Here is a 17,773-nt window from a genome sequence, read left to right on the forward strand (position 1 = left end):
TAACCAATCTTACTCGATTTAACATAATATATTATTCTTGTACGCCGAATAGAACTATGTTTTTCTCTGTTATCATTGATGTCAAATCCCCTTTCATTTAATGTCTCAAACGTAACAAGCGTACCATTAACAACGAAGATAAGACATAAATACCCGTTTGGCAATATCGTTGTTTAATTTTTTATGTTTATGTATTTGTCATCCCCTCTCCTCTCATTTGATGCTTCGTACATTAAAATCGGCCCAACAACAATAAAAATACGATATAGTGCCTCTTTGACCATGCTGTCGTGTTTGTTTTTTGTCTTAGCATATTCCATATCCCCTCCCCTTTTATTTAACGTCTAGTATGTCAAATCGGACCAATAGCAAAACGAAGACACTATACAGTGCCCTTTCGGTCGTTGTGTTTGTCTTTTGTCTTAAAATAATCACACTAATACCAACGAAGATACGATATAGTGTCCCTTTCGGTAATGTCGTTTTGTTTGTTTTTGTCTTAGCAATTTCGATATCTCCTCCCCTTTTATTTAACATCTCGTACGTCAAAATCTGACAAACACTATAATGTAACTTTCTATATTTTTGTGTTCATGATCCACTCCCCTTTCATTTGACGTCTCGTACGTAGCAATCGGACCAATAACGAAGAAGATACGATTTTTTTCGATTATTTAATACGCGCAATATTTTGTGGTGTTTTTTTATACCTACCTATTATCGACAAGTAATATCAATTCAGTACGTGGCTAAGCGGTATGCGTGCTTGGCTCCGGGCATCGCGAGTTCGAGTACCAGTGAGGAAAATTCGTTTTGTTTAATGATATTTGTAAATTGATTTAATTAAAATTAACATATAATTAAAAATGACTAGCGCCGACTAGCGGATAATAGTCAAACTATGACGTCATCGGTTTCGATCCTGACTAATTCGTTCTGAACCTTGCTTGGCCGGTAATGCAGATCAAACGCTTACCGCCATTGGCGCCAGAGTAGTTTAAATGTCCCGTCATATCTGTCTCAGGTGACCCATACTCTACTCCCCTCTAGGACCCTCAAATATAGGTACCTTCCTTTGTAGTTTTTTATGTCTAAGACTCGAGCTAGCAACAAAGATACAACGGACTAAACGTTAAAAGATCCAATAACTCAAAATGGTTAATCTGTGACTTAGTCGGTTATGTCCGTGTACCATTCAAGTGGTTTTATTTTATAATAAAATTAGTGGATGATTTCCATTAAAAACAGTAAATTGCTCTCTATATTGCAAACCATTGGAATAAGGAAATAAGAGCATCTAGACCGAAGAGCACAATGAAGGAGACACTGGAAAGCCTTTTTCCATCAATGGTATTTTTCTCAAAGACGATATTAAATTGTTTTGTTTAATATCAGAATAAATACACAATATTTGTGAGTTTAATGTAAGTTATTTAAAACTTATAAATATTCTTTAGAAAAAATTTAATCTTGCTCAAAACATCTCTGAAAAATATTGAACGTCGAGTTCAATGGTTATTTTAAATAGAGAATATAAAACGAACAATAAAATTTTTAGTGTATAACCGTCTGTTACGCGCAATATAAATGAATTATGTTTTATGCTATTCACAAAATGAAAGAAAAAAATATAATGAAATACAGTCAAATTAGGCCAGGTTTAAAACACTATTGAAGTATATTACATTTGTTTCCTATTTTTGGTTTATTTACATATACTAATTTGACATTCATATTGATCTACCTCTATCTAATCAGTCAGAAACATTTACCTTTGAACTTAGGCCTCCTTTTCTCCATTTTTTTCTACCTCAAGTTCTCCTGTTCGTCTGACCATTTAAGCTATGATCTTTCTCTTTTCTTTTTATAATTAGATAAAATTCCAAGATGAATATTTTAAGGTTTTTAAAAAAGGTCTTGAAGACTCGTTTGCAGTTCTATGTAATTAAAAAAATAAACAATAGATTTTTTTGTAGTTTCATTATAAATATTTTGAAACTTTTTTACTAAAATTCATAATTATGAGATTTTTAGCAGGTAAAAAAGCTTAAAAACATGGTTTACCTCAACCTACTTAAACCTATTTTAACCTTGAACATTTGATAACTGGTAAAACACTTTTTTCAAATTTGTTTCAATTTTAACCAATATTCGTATAGACGAAATCCCAAACATTTTGGAAACTAAGTAAGATATCCAGCAAGACTAGTTATCTTTAGTTAAATTTTTGGTGTCCAACACTTATTTCATCTTTAAAAATATATTTTACAGACAAATGCCCCAATGGGCTCATCAGTGTCTTCAGGAATTGCCAGTATAGGTATGGAAGACTTCGAGGCCCAAGCACTATTTAGATTAATCCTCAAACCCACACGTGGGCTACGATATGTTGACGATATCATCATCATCATATAACGGGGGTCCTACGGCGATTGCAGCTTCCCCCATTTCAGCCTCCATCTTTTCCTATCTCTCCAATCTCCCTCTTCTAAGCCTCTAGATTGCATTGTTTTTGTAATTTCTCTTCTCCAGGAATTTGGTGGTCTTCTCCTTTTCCTTCTTTCTGGAGGAACATACATTAAGGCTTTCTTTGACCACCGCTCCTCCTCCATTCTCATCACGTGACCATACCATTGTAATTGCCTTCCTTGTATTCTATCTGAAAGAGTATCTCTAATTCCTGTACGGTTTCGTATTTCCTCATTCCTGATTCTTTCCATTCTCGATACTCGACATGACCTTCTAAGATAATCCATTTCCACAACGTCTACTTTATCTCGTTCATTCTTTGTCATCGTCCAACATTCGGCACCATATGTGGTAATTGGTTCTACAATTGCTCTGTATACGCGAAGTTTGGTATGCATCTTTATTTTATTAGACCACAGTAATGAATTTAGTATTCGGATACATTTTTCCCTTGGGTTATTCGGTTTTGTACATCTATCTTAACTCTGCCATCTGCTGATATGATGCTTCCTAGATATTTATACTGGTTGCAGCCTTTTATGACTGTATTTTCAAGCCTCAGATCTGTGCTATTTCCTCCAATTTTTAAATATTCTGTTTTGCTTATGTTTACAGTAAGCCCCCATTTAGCATATTCCTCAAATAATTTTCGATTCATATAATTTATATCTTCCTCATCGGTTGCAACCACCACCTGATCATCTGCAAACAACAATGTATACAGAGTTTCTTGTCCCACTTCGATGCCCATAAATCTACATTTATTTTTCCAATTCCTCAATGCGTCTTGGAAGTATATTTTAAAGAGTGTCGGTGACAAACAGCATCCTTGCTTTAGGCCTTTAGTGACTTTAAATTCATTTAAGGTTCTGATTCCAATTTTTACACAACTAACTGCATTTTTGTACAATTTATATATCGCTCGGATATACGTCGAATCCAATCCGGACCTTTCAAGGACCTCAAACATTTTCTTTAACGGGACACTATCATATGCTTTCTCAAGGTCTATAAATACCAAATGGGTCTCTCTACTTCTTTCGACACGCTTTTCAATTATTTGTCGTAGGATAAATATATTATCAAGGCAAGATCTCCCGGTACGAAAGCCGCTTTGTTCTTCAATATCTTGTATCTGTCTTTTAACCCTCTTATTTAATATTCTGCCGTACAACCGGCCCACAGAGCTCGTCACACTAATACCTCTATAATTGGAACAGTCTTTTTTATTCCTTCTCTTATATATGGAGCTTATATAAGATTTATTCCAATCTTTAGGAATTTCCTGGTCTCCACACATACATTTATTGAAAAGGTCTACTATTAATTCTAAAAGTGCAGTAGGCCCATATTTAACCAGCTCTATGGGAATGTCTCCAGGCCCTGCGGCTTTTCCGTTTGTTGACTATAACTTCTTCATTTAATCCCACGGGAAGAATACTTTATTACTTTTTTTAAAGACATCCGAATGGTATTCATCCTAGTATCCAGTTAACGAAGGAGATAGAAACTAAGGTTTCCATTACTCTTTTTGCAACCCCCCCCTACTTGAACGAGAACTTCTTCTTCTTCCTATGCCGTCCCCAATAACGGAGGTTGGCGACCACATTTTTAAAAGCTTCTCTGTCTTTTGCAACGTGGAATAATTCGTCTACAGTCATGTTTGTCCAGTCTCGAATATTTCGCAGCCATGACTTCCTCTTTCTACCTATTCCCTTTTTGCCATCGACTCTACCCTGCATGATGACCTGCAGAACTACACGAGAACTACCATCGCTTAACTTCCCAAATTAAATTAGTCAATAATACCCTTATTTTGCGTTCATGCAAGTAGATCGAAAATCATATCAATAGGAGCATCCACAAGCATCAATCTCCTACTCAATTACAATCCAAAGAATCAGATACTCATCATACAATAGCTTTTACCTTTACATCAAAGGTGTTACTGACAACAAAACTCTCATAAAATCAAAAAAAAAATAAAGACTATATTTACCCCTCAACAGAAACTTTCTTCTCTTGAGGCATTTAGAGAAAATTCTTCTCTTGAGGCATTTAGAGAAAATTCTATGGCATAGTTGGTCAATTGTATCTGATTGTGTATGATATATTTGAATTTAAATAATTCCATAGAAAAAAATCCAATGGAATTAACTCAGGAGATCTTGGTGGCCACTCTATATGTCCTAGTCGGCCAATTCGTCTTGCCGGAAAAACATTATATAGAAAATTAGGGCGTAGATAGTGGAACGTAGCTCCGTTTTGCTGAAATATGACGTTTTGAGGGAACTCTTTCAGATGATTTTTAATTGTATCATTAATAGCCAGCATTATCTCCGTCTCCAACATATTTAGGTAAGTTTCACCATTTAAATTATCGTCAATAAATATTGAGCTTACAATATAGTTACCTAATATGCATGCCAAAACATTTAATTTTTAAAAAATTGCGTGTGACCTTCTCGAAATAATGTATGATTTTCATCAGACCAGTATCTAACATTTTGACGATGAACGTGACCAAAAAAAAATGTTGCTTCGTCACTAAAACAAATGTGTTAAAGATATTTAGGATTCTGGATTAGAATTTATGGTTTTGCAATATTCCTTCCGTCTATCTGGGTCATCCTCTGTTAATTCTTGAACCTTTTTTATTTTGTAAGGATGAAATTTATTTCTCTTCAGAATCTTTAAGATTTTTTTCTAATCTATAACTCAGTAGTTTCAATTTTTATAGTTAAATACCTTGTATCAGTATTTATGGCAATACTAGTATATATACATATATTGTTATGGTTTGAATCGGTCTAAAATATTTAAAGATCATAATATAAATTTAATTTAATCGACCAAAAAACTCGATTTAATAAATAAATAGGAAAATTCTTTTTGTAAAAACTAAATAAATAAGCATGAGCAATGGTTTTTCTAAGCTACGATAAAGCAGGTAGATATCCATATTATAGCAATAGTACCGGTTTTTAATAAACAATTATGTCAAAGGCACAGATATAGGAATTCTTTGAATACAAAATAGAAATCTTTTGTACAGAGAATTTTGAAAGTAAGGAGAAAGCTTTTAGTAAAAGATGAGGGTAGATAATAATCTTTATGTTTACTTAAATTGTTATATCGAGACTATATATGTAATTATACAGTGATGAGTGTCTTACCACCCGGCAAAATAGCGGAAAGGATAGAAGACAGATTAAGTTGTGAGATAGTACGAGATAAGGCTAGTTATTAGACGTGCCTATTTGACTTCAGTCATAATTATACGAATGACCTCGAAAATATTTTATTTTAATAATTTCTGATGTTAGAATAAATGATTGAATAAATTAAGATATATTATAGTAAAAAACATTAATTAGTAGCGATTTTAAATTATAAATCTTTAAGTTTATTTAATAATAAAAATAACTCAACTGAAATATTTGACTAAACTAAATAGGTATGATCAGTCCGAAAACAATTATTGTATCTAGAATTGGTGTAATAGTTAGAGACGTTGTCTATCGATAAGAAGACTGGGGTTCAATTCACACAAAGGGTAAAATTTTTGTTTTACTCAATCAAAAATAATAGAAAATATGAGGTAACCTAATATATTAGGTAACAAGTTTTCGAAAAACTCATTATTTACAATTTATTCTTATTTCAATGTTAGGTATAAAATAGAAATACAAAATATTTCAAATTCAATTCCAGTTTTACAGTCTTCAGTTGTGAATGGAAAATAATCCATTGAAGACTGTTTAATGTCAAATCCATCACTAAATTCTCAGTGTTAATATCAATTCCTCTGTACAGGTAATGATTTTCAAAACAATTGACGACATTGGAATGGATGAGCGCGAACAGCTACCTGCTTTATAGCTAACCAAATCATCAAGCCTTCAAGTTATCAAATAATAACACATCGAGAAGTGTTTTTTACGGTAAACAGAAACTTTTTATTAAAAAAACAATTCGTGAAAAGGATTTTAACGGTCGAGGAAAAAGTGCAAATTGTTGTCTGGCATGTGAATGGATTATCAGACAACATGATTAGACAACAATTTGTAAATATGTTTCCAAATAGGCCGGCTCCAGCACGATCAACAATTCAGTCTATTATACGTAATTTTTTTACTTATGGATCCGTGTTCGATTTAAGAGGAGTTCGCAGACGAAGGGAGGTAAATCCAGATTTGGAACTAAGGGACACTTTGATTTGTGCAAGTATTGAGCAAAATCCTACCCAATAAACACCTCGTCTCGGAGAACAATGTATAATTCCAAGATTTAGAGTAGGTCAAATTTTGTTAAGACATCGATACCGTCCCTATAAACTTCATAAATCCAATGAACAATTCCCTGGGGATCAATATAGACGTTTAGAATTTTGTCAAACTGCAATGGAAATGTCACATCAAGATGAACATTTTTTAGAGAACGTTTTGTTCACCGATGAATGTACGTTTTCATTGCACGGCCGTCACAATTCAATCAATGCTAGGTATTGATCTCGAGGAAATCCTCGTCAGATTTATGTCGCTCGTACCCAGCGTCTTCGAAAAGTAAATGTTTGGGAAGGCATAATAGGGAATCATGTCATTGGTCCATTTTTTATAGACGGTATGTTGACTGGGCGGAAATACTTGGATCTTCTGCAAAATGAAATTGTCCCAGCCCTTTGTAATTTACCAATACCTTTCGATTCCATATGATTTCAACACGATGGTTGTCCTGCACATAATTCTCGCATCGTCAGTGAATATCTCAGTGCGACTTTTCCTAATCGATTGATTAGTGGCCACGGATATTTTTTTATTTTTGTAGAATTTTTACGTATTTAAACATTCTTTAAAAGTTTTTACTTTATTTTCGAAAGTACGACGATACTATTTTGTCAATAAGATTTTTTGTTTTAACTTTAGTTTTTGTTTAGTTTTGTTTAGTGATTCAAAGCAAAACGATCTTTGCATAATTTCAAATTATTAAAAAAAAAAACACATGTGGGTTTTGAACTCTAATCGTCTGCGATGTCTGTATCGCAATGTCGAATTCTTACCACTAATCCACGAAGGATTTATAATTATTCCGTGACAAGAGTGTATGAAACTCCTCAAATCATAGTAGAAATTATTCTTGGTTAATAATTTAAAACTTTAGATTAAATAATCACTACACATTTTTGCTTTATTGTGGTCAATCAGTTTTTACTTTATGCGAAATTAAAAAATGGAAATACGTCACACATTCGACGTTACTCATAATAATTATGACCGAGGTGATTTAGCTCGAATCTAACGTCTAAAGGTGTGAGACTATCGTTAGTGGTAATGTAATGTAATATAAATTAAAGGTTTTTCCGAATATTTCTCACCTCTACGAGTTTCATCTCTTTTTATTTCACAAGGTAACTGTGTTTTCTATCTCTTAGGTTAAAAAGCCGGGTGGTAAGACACTCATCACTGTATATGACATTGGAAATACCAAGTGATATAAGGTCATGACGACATTGAGTTTGTTTACTGAAAAAGGATGGAGTGTGATTGGTTGTAATTTAAGGTGTGTAGTGTATGATGCTGGAATCTGATTGGTAGATTAGAGGGAAACGACGCCAAGCCGATTTTGCGGTGACGGAGGAGATTTTACTGTGTTCTACTAATAAGTAGAAAATGTTAGGGTATTAGTGAGAAATATTCGCATAATTTGTTTTAAATAAAAAAGTCGAGTAAATGTTAGAAAAGAAAACCGAAGTTTGATTTGGAAAAAAACACAGAAGTTAAAGGAGTTCGGTACTAGATGTAAAAGAGAAATAGTGTTTTTGGTTTCTTCGTAAAATTATAAAAGAAAAACAAATATTGTTGTTTTTTTGACGGCGAGTAAAGTGAGTAGTAAAAGAAAGTTTGAGAAGTGAGAGAAAGCCAAGTAGTGCAAGCAGAGTTCTCCAAAGATCATAATTGTAAGTTCTTTAAATACAAATTATTTGAAGTTATGCTGTCTATGTATTTTTGAGAAGAGAATAGATTTGGAGAGTCAATTTTAATAAGAAATAGTTTTCTTTGGGCAAAGATCAACTAAGTAGGAGAGTAGCTGAACCAGAAGGAGTTGGAACCATGGAAGAAGAAGTTTTACATTATAAATTACATTCTTGTTAAGTTTCAAGAAACCTTCACATGGATTTAAGAGTGGATTAAAAATATTTTATCTGTGATTGATAGAAACAGTTTTAAACGTATGTTTTTATATAGCAGTTATATTAATTGTATGTTGATACATCATATTAATACATTTTACTAAGTTACGAAACATTTTATCAAAAAACAGCAAAATTTATTTTTAATAGGTTGTTTACGATGTAGTTAAAATTCTCTTTCTTGTAATTTATATTTTTTCGTAAGATATTTGCCTTTAAACTGAATCAAAATCTCTATTTCCAATTATTAGCCAAGAATGTTCGTTGTATTTCACGCTCGAAATCCTACTATCACTCTAAAAGGATTAGAGACAACTCCTTTTCACAATTTAACGATGCTTGTTAAGTGATCATTTTCACCCACCCAGATAAAATCTCATACCTTTAAATTAGTAGCAGTAAAGGGTAATATCTTTTCATTAATTGTCTATTTTGTAATTATACTTTTAATAGTCCACTGCCGAATTTTAAGTGACATTTTACGCCCTAACGGCGTGTTGTACGGTGGTATTTAATTAAAAGAGGTCGGCTTATGTTCAGGAGCAGCGTTGAATTATAGTTATTTGTATAAAATAGGGTGATAATAGTTACCAGAGCATTGATATACGAAATAAAGACGTACTTCGGAACTAATTACGGTTAAAATACGTAAAAGGTAATTTCATGATAACAAGTGAGATGGTTTACTTAACTAAACACCGATCTAAAGCGGTTTACACGTTATCGTCTACTTAGCAAGAAATATGCGAAGATTCCAATGTAACGTAAAATTAATACATCTAAGTGATGGATTCGACAGTTACTTAATGGAAATTCATTCTATCTAACACTAAAATACTGAAAACTTTAATTTTCTACACTTCCACAAAATTTATTATAATTTTTTATTGCTACAGCTGTTTAGGCAGAGTGACTTTCTTAAGTGATATATTTTTGGTATGCGTTTACACGTTATAGTCTTCAACTAAATAAGTGGAAGAGGGCAGAACTGTTTGTCTCAAGTTGGTCATTTAGAATTAAATCTGTCTTTTTTAATATAATAATTTCCATAAATTCTAATAAAAATATCTTAAGTCTTTATTTTGAATATGAAGAATTTTAAATTGGTCACTAAAAGAGTAACTATGGTCTAAAAGGTGAAGTGTGTCCGTAGAATCTTTTTCTTTTGTTTATTGAAAGTCATTTTGTGTTTTGCTAGACGTTTGTCAAAAGTTCTACCCATTTGACCAATATAAGTAGACTTCGGCAAATATGCATATTGCATATTTTGCATATTGTCCATATTTTATGCAAATATTTCATATTTTGGCATATTTGTATAAAAGTTTGCATAAAGTGCATAAAAGTTCAGATTTTTATACTGTATTTGAAAATTTTTTAACATACCAATTTATTTCAATTCTTGTATAAAATTTTGTAGTCATTTTAATCAAAAAATGATCTAAGTACGTAATCTCTACAGGTACAAAACATTTACAATTTCAAAGAAGATCAATTTAAGTAGCCCTCAACATTCTTAGAAAGTATCGGTCACTGAGGCATTCAGTTATTGGATAATCGCTAAGGGTTCGCTCATTTGCATTTTATGATCTAATCTCCAAATCTATCTACAATTTATTGTATCTTAACAGCAGGTAAACGGCTAATAGTTTTGTTTCTAATTTAGGGATTTTCCAAAATCTCCCAGTTTATTGAATTAGGTATCTAAACATTTCTAATTTGATGCTCAGATTTGTAAATCATTTTTGTTTTGATATTCAAAGCGTAAACACTCGTTGTGTGTAACAAAAAGGAAGATTGTGATTTTATAATGCCTAAAACAACCAGTGCTTCAACTTGGATTAAACCTTATAAAGAGCTGTCTATGGATATGGGAAAATTCTACTGTTCAGTCTGTGGCAAAATTGTAAGTATCTAATATTTTCTATTAAATATCTAATATTTCATACATACAGGGTGTTTCCAAATGACACTTACAACGTTTGACTGTAGATACTTCTCGAAAAATTGAACAAAACGATATAGTTAATGAGGGGTCAAACTTATTTACTTTTCGAGATACAGGGTGTTAAAATTAAAAAAAATTAAATTCTTTTAGTTAATAACAACAATAACTTTAAAACCAATTAACGTATTTACTTGAAATTTATTACTCGTAGGTTGTTTTTAAATGAAAAATAGCTTCCTTAAGTGAGAAAAAATTGTCCATGGTACAATACAATGGTGTGTATTTAGAAAAATTTTTCACCTTTACTTTTTTTTATGAAGTCAGCTATTCTAAAACACAATTATTTTTATTGTAATTGAATTAACAAAAAAAAAAACGTTTGTTGAATTTTAAAATAAGTTATGATGTACTAATGGTTAGTAACAAAAACTAATTTGTGGATTAATACTGCATTTAAAACACTTACCGAGTGTTTTTTTTCCAAACCCGTTATTTGATTAACCAAAAACACCTTGTATATTTTTATATTTTAAAGGTTGGGTTAAAATAAAGGTTTTTATTTTTATTTATAGATATCATGTGTAGATATCATATCAAACTTCAATGGCTAAATGTTTCCAATCTACTTCAAAAAAATTAGATGAGCAAGAAACTTTTAATGAAGACTTGTGTCGCGCATTAGTGTCTGCAAACATACCGCTTTCAAAATTAGCAAATGTAAATTTTAGTTCGTTTCTAAAAAAATATTGCAAACTTAATGTTCCAAGTGATCGGTCTCTAAGAAGAAATAATGTGAACGGGCTATACTCGTCGGTGTTAATTAATATTAAGGAAGAAATTGCAGATAATTATTTTTACATATCTGTAGACGAAACCACTGATTCCTCAGGAAAGTATATTGCTCATTTATTGATTGGTGTTCTTAAAGAAGATACCTTACCAAAATCTCATCTTATTTCATGCCAGCAACTTGAGAAAACAAATGCTTTAACAATTTCGCGTTTTATACAAGAAACATTAGCAACTTTTTTTCTTCCGACAACTATTCCTTCTAATAAATTACTGCTTATTTTATCGGATGCTGCTCCTTATATGGTGAAAGCAGGACAAAATTTAAAAATATTTTTCCTAGATTTAATACATGTTACTTGTGTAGCGCATGGATTAAACAGAGTTGCAGAGGAAATACGAAAAAAGTTTCCTCTTGTAAATACCATGATATCCAGTGTCAAAAAAGTATTTCTTAAATCTCCTATAAGAATTCAACTTTATAAAGAAATGCTACCTAACATTCCTCTTCCACCACAACCTATTTTAACGCGATGGGGAACATGGTTAGAAGCAGCTAATTTTTATGCAGATCATTTTGTTAAAATAAAGAACATAATTGATACGTTAACAGATGAAAGTTCCCAATCTCTTTTGGATTCTAAACAAACTTTTCAGAGTAACTTGCTTCAACAAGAACTTTCATTTATAAAATCAAATTTTAGTTTTGTTCAAAAAACAATTACTCAGAATCACCAAAACTGTCATTGTTCGAAAGTACAGCATTAATAAAAGAATTTGCGTCATGTTGTCGGAACGTTAGAGGTAATATTGGAAAAGATATTTTAAAAAAATTTGAAGCTACTATGGAAAAAAATAAAGGTTACCATATTCTTTCTGAAGTAGTCAGTGTTCTAGCTGGAAATATTTCAGAAACAATTAATTTAGAACCAAATGTTTTGGTTAGTTTGAAAAATGCTCCCGTTACATCAGTTGATGTTGAACGAAGTTTTTCCATATATAAATATCTGTACTCAGACAGAAGCCACAAGTTTTTGTTAGAAAATTTTGAACACCACTTGGTCATTTATTGTTACCATAATTCTAAATAAGTTTATTCATACTTAAAAATGATGTAGTTACTTAAAATAAATGTAAATCTTAATGAATAGTAGGAAATATTTAGTTATGTACACTTTTTTTTTTTAAATAAAATTGTTACTATTTTACGATTTTTTTATTTATTTGTATGCATATTTTGTAAAATATTTGCATATTTTCGGGTAAACACGTGCATATTTATGCGCATATTTTCTACATTTTTATTTGCATATTTGCCGAAGTCTAAATATAAGTTTTTGTGCAGTCGCCATATTTAAGTTTGTATACACCGCTGTGTAATTGCTTTTTTTTGGCTCTTTTTGTTCTTAATATATGTGCTTAAATTGTTTGTTCTGAACGCCGGTGCTATTACTTTTTTATTTGTTGATAATGTTGTTAATATCTTACCTGTATATGTAACTAATCGAGCAGAAGGGACTGGGTTTTTTGGTGGTGAAAATACTAATTTCAGGGGTTTCTTATGTAGCTTTTATTATGAAATTTTGTTTGATGTACAATAAACGCCTAATCACCATATCTTTATATCGTACCATAAAAAAGTAAAGATATGAGAACATTTTTTCAGGTTGTGTCGACGTCAAAAAATATTTTTAATCCCTCCAAAATCCATAAAAACCGTGAAAACCAGGTTTATTGGGGGGTTTAAAGGTGATTCGCAAAATTTTTTATTATCTTAAAGGCCTCATTTCATTAAGAATATATGGACGGCGTTATGCATCACTAGACCAAGCGCCGTTTTCTCAAATTGCGGATTATTGCGCTTTCTGGTGGAAAATAGTATAAACTATCCACAGAATAAATCCCATTAATCTATTAGTAACGGTTAATCAGATATATTTAAAAAGACCAAGTTCCTTTCTTCTTATTCTGGATTTTTAATTTTGCATAACTAGACCTAGCGACTAATTTTCTGTATTAGTTTTGCATCAGTAGACCAAGCGCGTCTTGCGAGCGATTTAATGATTATAAATCGAATATTTGGCAACATAACAAACGTACATAAACGTTGTTGACAATGACTTGTTGAGGCGTTTAGTTTAAGAAGTAATCAGTTATTGCCTAAATTTTTCTATAAAATTAAGAGAGCTATAATTTGTTCAAATATTTCCGAAGTCCCAATAAAGCGAAAAGAACAAAAACCAGTAACAAAAGAAATACTACAAGGATATACACAATATCCGCTGTGACAGTGTGTAAACCTTTCTTGGTACAGACCTCGAGAATATCAAGTTGCAAAGTCAATGCAGCATTGAAAGCTATGAACCATCCAATGTGTGTTCGAGATTATCGTGGTCAAAGTGGAGGTCATAATAAAATTAACGATAATCGTGTACAAAAAGTAATTGAGCACGTAACGAAATTCTTTAGGTACAAGTCACATTAGAGAAGAGCTCACACAGAAAGAGAATACCTAACAGAAGAAACAACATTAAGTAAAATGTATGAATTATATATTGAAGAAGCAGACAATGATCCTGTTAAATTTTTGTTTTACAAAAAAATATTTTTAACACGATTTAATCTTCAAAAAAAGATACTTGTAGTAGATGTGATTTTTTCGAATTAGAAATTAAAAATTGCGCATATAACGAAAAATTAAGCAAGTTAAAGGAAGAAAAAAATGTGCACTTAGAAGAGAAAATGCACAATCTAGAAGACAGCTACACATGAAGATGAACAACGATCAACCAGAAATGGAAACCTTTTGTTTTGATTTAGAAAAAACTATTCCCCTTCCGAAAATTCAACAAATATCGTATATTATAAGCATCAATTATGTATTTACAATCTTGGTATACATAGCGGCAAGGATAACAAAGGTTATTATTATGTTTGGATAGAAGGTGAAGCTGGTCGGGGAGCCCAGGACGTAGGCAGTTGTCTTATGAAACACATTAAAGAAAATGTTACTTCTACAAAACATGTAATTTTGTGGCAAAAACCGCAACATCAAAATAGTTTTGATTCTGATTTGATTTTGATTTTAGAAACTCATTCTACCATTGAAAAAATTATGCGCAATCTAGAAGAAAGCTAGACATGAAGATGAACAACGACCAACCAGAAATGGAAACCCTTTGTTTTGATTTAGTCTAGTTATACAAAATTTAAAATCCAGAATAAGAAGAAAGGCACTTGGTCTTTTTAAATATATCTAGTTAACCGTTACTAACAGACTAATGAGATTTATTCTGTAGATAGTTTATGCTATTTCCCTCCAGAAAGCGCCATAATCCACAATTTGAGAAATGGCGCTTGGTTTAGTAACGCATAACGCGGTCCACATATGAGGTGAGCAGATGATGTAAAATGATATGCTGATCCAAGATGGATAAAAATAGAAGTCGAAGGCAGAGGCCTATTTTCGAACTTTCATATTATATAAAGGACTTTATGTGGATAAATAGATAGATAGACTTCTTCTTCTTCGCGTGCCATATTAGAATTATCCGACTTTGGCGATCACCATTGCGAAGGCTTTTCGATCTTCTGCAATATGGAATAATTGTGCCGCATTTCCTTCTTACACCTCTACGGTCCTCTATTTTGCCTCTAAGGATCAGTTGTAATATTTTATATCAACTTTCCCTTACTATATGTCCCACATAAGACATTTTCTTATGTCTAACAGTCTTTAGCAGTTCTCTATCTGTTTTGACGCTCCTTACTACTTCTTTATTAGTTTTCCTTGCTGTCCAAGGTATCTTCAGCATTGGTCTATGAACCCATATGTCCACTGCTTCAATTTTATTCATGATCGATGCTTTTAGTGTCCACACTTCTGCACTATACAAAAGTACGGATCAAACATAGCACCTAACCATTCTTTGTCTTAGTTCTAAACTAAGATGATTATTGCAAAGAAATGACTTCATTTTCATAAAAGTAGTTTTAGTCATTGCTATTCTACGTTTTATTTCTATGTCTGGATCTAGTTGGTCCGTTATCACAGTTCCCAAATATGTTATTTTGTGAACTTTCTCAACTTGGACTACATTTAATTGAAGCTTTTCATCTGGATATGGGTCACGACTAAACACTAAAAATTTGGTTTTGATTGAGTTTATTTTAATGCCCATTTCCTCTCCTACCTCGTGAATATGATCAAGCAGAATTTGGAGACCTTCAATATTATCTGACAGAACTACTGTATCGTCGTCATATCTAATCACATTAAGTAGTTCCCCTTTGATTTTTATTTCATATGTTTCTCTCTCAAGTGCCTTTTTAAATAACTGGTTCGAGTAAACATTAAACAACGTTGGCGACAAAATGCAACCTTGTCTGACTCCTCGTTGTATGGAGATTTCATCAGTGTAGTTATCTCCAATTTTTACGATTGCAGTTTGACTCCAGTACAAATTTTTAATGACACAAATATTCTTGTCCTCTATTGCAATATTTTTCAGTATTTGCTTTAATTTTACATGCTGTACTTCATCGAATGCCTTTTCGAATTTCAGAAACATACAAATACATCTTTTCTTTGATCACGGCATTTTTGTAATAAGATGTTAGGCGCAAAAAGTGCCTCCCTGGTTCCCATAGCATTTCTAAAACCAAATTGGGTATCTTCGATAACTTCTTCGCAATTGCGTCTGTTGTGGAGTATTCTGAGGAAAATTTTAAGAGTGTGGCTCATTAGGCTAATTAATCGATATTCTGAACATTTTCTCCCATTGTGTTTTTTTAGGTATTGCGACAAAGATGGATTTGAGCTAATCTGTGGGAATAGGTGGACAGATATCCAAATTTATAATAATTTTGTTATTCTTTATAGTTAATAAAACTGTTAAATTTGTTTCATGATATAGTTTGCTACAATTTTAGAATAAAACAAATATTTTCTCCACTTACATATTTTGTACACCCATCACTAACGAGTAAATTTTAAATAAATTTCTCATTAAAAACTTTTTGGCTACAGGATCAGAAGTAGTTAAAGAGAAACGTTATATGTCCACAGGGCAATTAAGAAACGAAAATGAACATGCACTGTTATTTTTCTCTATCTTTCCCAACCAGCGAGGTATTTGTTCGTAATAAAACCTTTTGTTTAACTATTGTATTACTAATTAGAATATATTTGAGCGATTTTTGTGTATATTTAACAGACCTGTCGTGTAATTCATTCGTTTGTTTTAGAATACCAAAGATCAGAAGAAAATCTTCCTGCATACAGCCATTTTAATGAACCTACGTAAGGATTCCTCAAACACAACCGACGTGACTATCTGTTATAACAAGAAAACCCAAGTTTATAAACGGAAAATTATTTAATATAATTTTAAATAGACTGTTCATTTACAAGACTTCAAAGCCTCCATATTTTAGTTTTATGTAAAGTACGAATTATCATTAGAGTTTCTAATGTTCTACCGGTTTGATGTGCTTTTAAGTTTTTTTGTATTACTGGGAGTTTTATTTTATCGCCTGATTAATTATTTTTATTCCGTGATCAATCAAATTTCATTTCTGTCTATTTAGATGGGTGGACTCTTGTAATGCAAATTATGGATGGTCATGTGATGAAAATAATATTAATATCGCGGTTGGCGCGAACCCCCGCGCTCGGGAGGCTGAGATCTCGGAAACCCTGAAGAAGACATCGAAGATGATGTCGAAAGCTCGGCGCAATGATAACCGACGAGGTTTAACCCTGAAGACTGGTGTCTTGTATAGTATTAATCTTAGCTCTAGGTTTAGTATATATATATATCTATATATATATATATATATATATATATATATATATATATATATATATATATATATATATTATATATTTATATATATATATATATATATATATATATATATATATATATATATAATGAACCAGAAGTATTTGCTGACAACGTAAGGAAGTAAACGTTAAATAGTGGGTTTGCAGCAATAAAAAATGAAACGTGTACTCTTTTAAATTTTTATTCCAAGCTTTCGGACATTGGTTATGTCCTTCATCAGGGAGCTACAAATGTGATGAATAAATTGTTGGCGTTAGTATAATTAATTAAAAAATTCACTACTTACAAACTTAATGAGGTTGTATCAACGAACATGTATTATAATGTTGATAAAATTTATCATAGTCTCTCATCTTTTTTAATATATAAAACCTATTTTTATGTTTAAAAATTTAAAAAATTACTGTGCATCCAAAAACACTTAATTATTCTAAATAAATACATGACATTATTCTGACAAAATTCTTTTAAATGTCAATTGATAAATTATTGTTTGTGTTATTATTGCATTTATCTAGTAGTAACAAA

General features: G+C 31.7%; 1 protein-coding gene across 1 annotated transcript in view; it reads right to left on the bottom strand.

Moving 5' to 3' along the window:
- LOC140447193 (uncharacterized) overlaps positions 1-17,773 on the bottom strand; it is a 219,733-nt gene that overhangs the window by 153,075 nt on the left and 48,885 nt on the right. The window lies entirely within an intron of this gene.

Source organism: Diabrotica undecimpunctata, chromosome 8 (genome assembly GCF_040954645.1).
Source record: "Diabrotica undecimpunctata isolate CICGRU chromosome 8, icDiaUnde3, whole genome shotgun sequence".
Classification (NCBI taxonomy): Eukaryota; Metazoa; Arthropoda; class Insecta; order Coleoptera; family Chrysomelidae; genus Diabrotica; species Diabrotica undecimpunctata.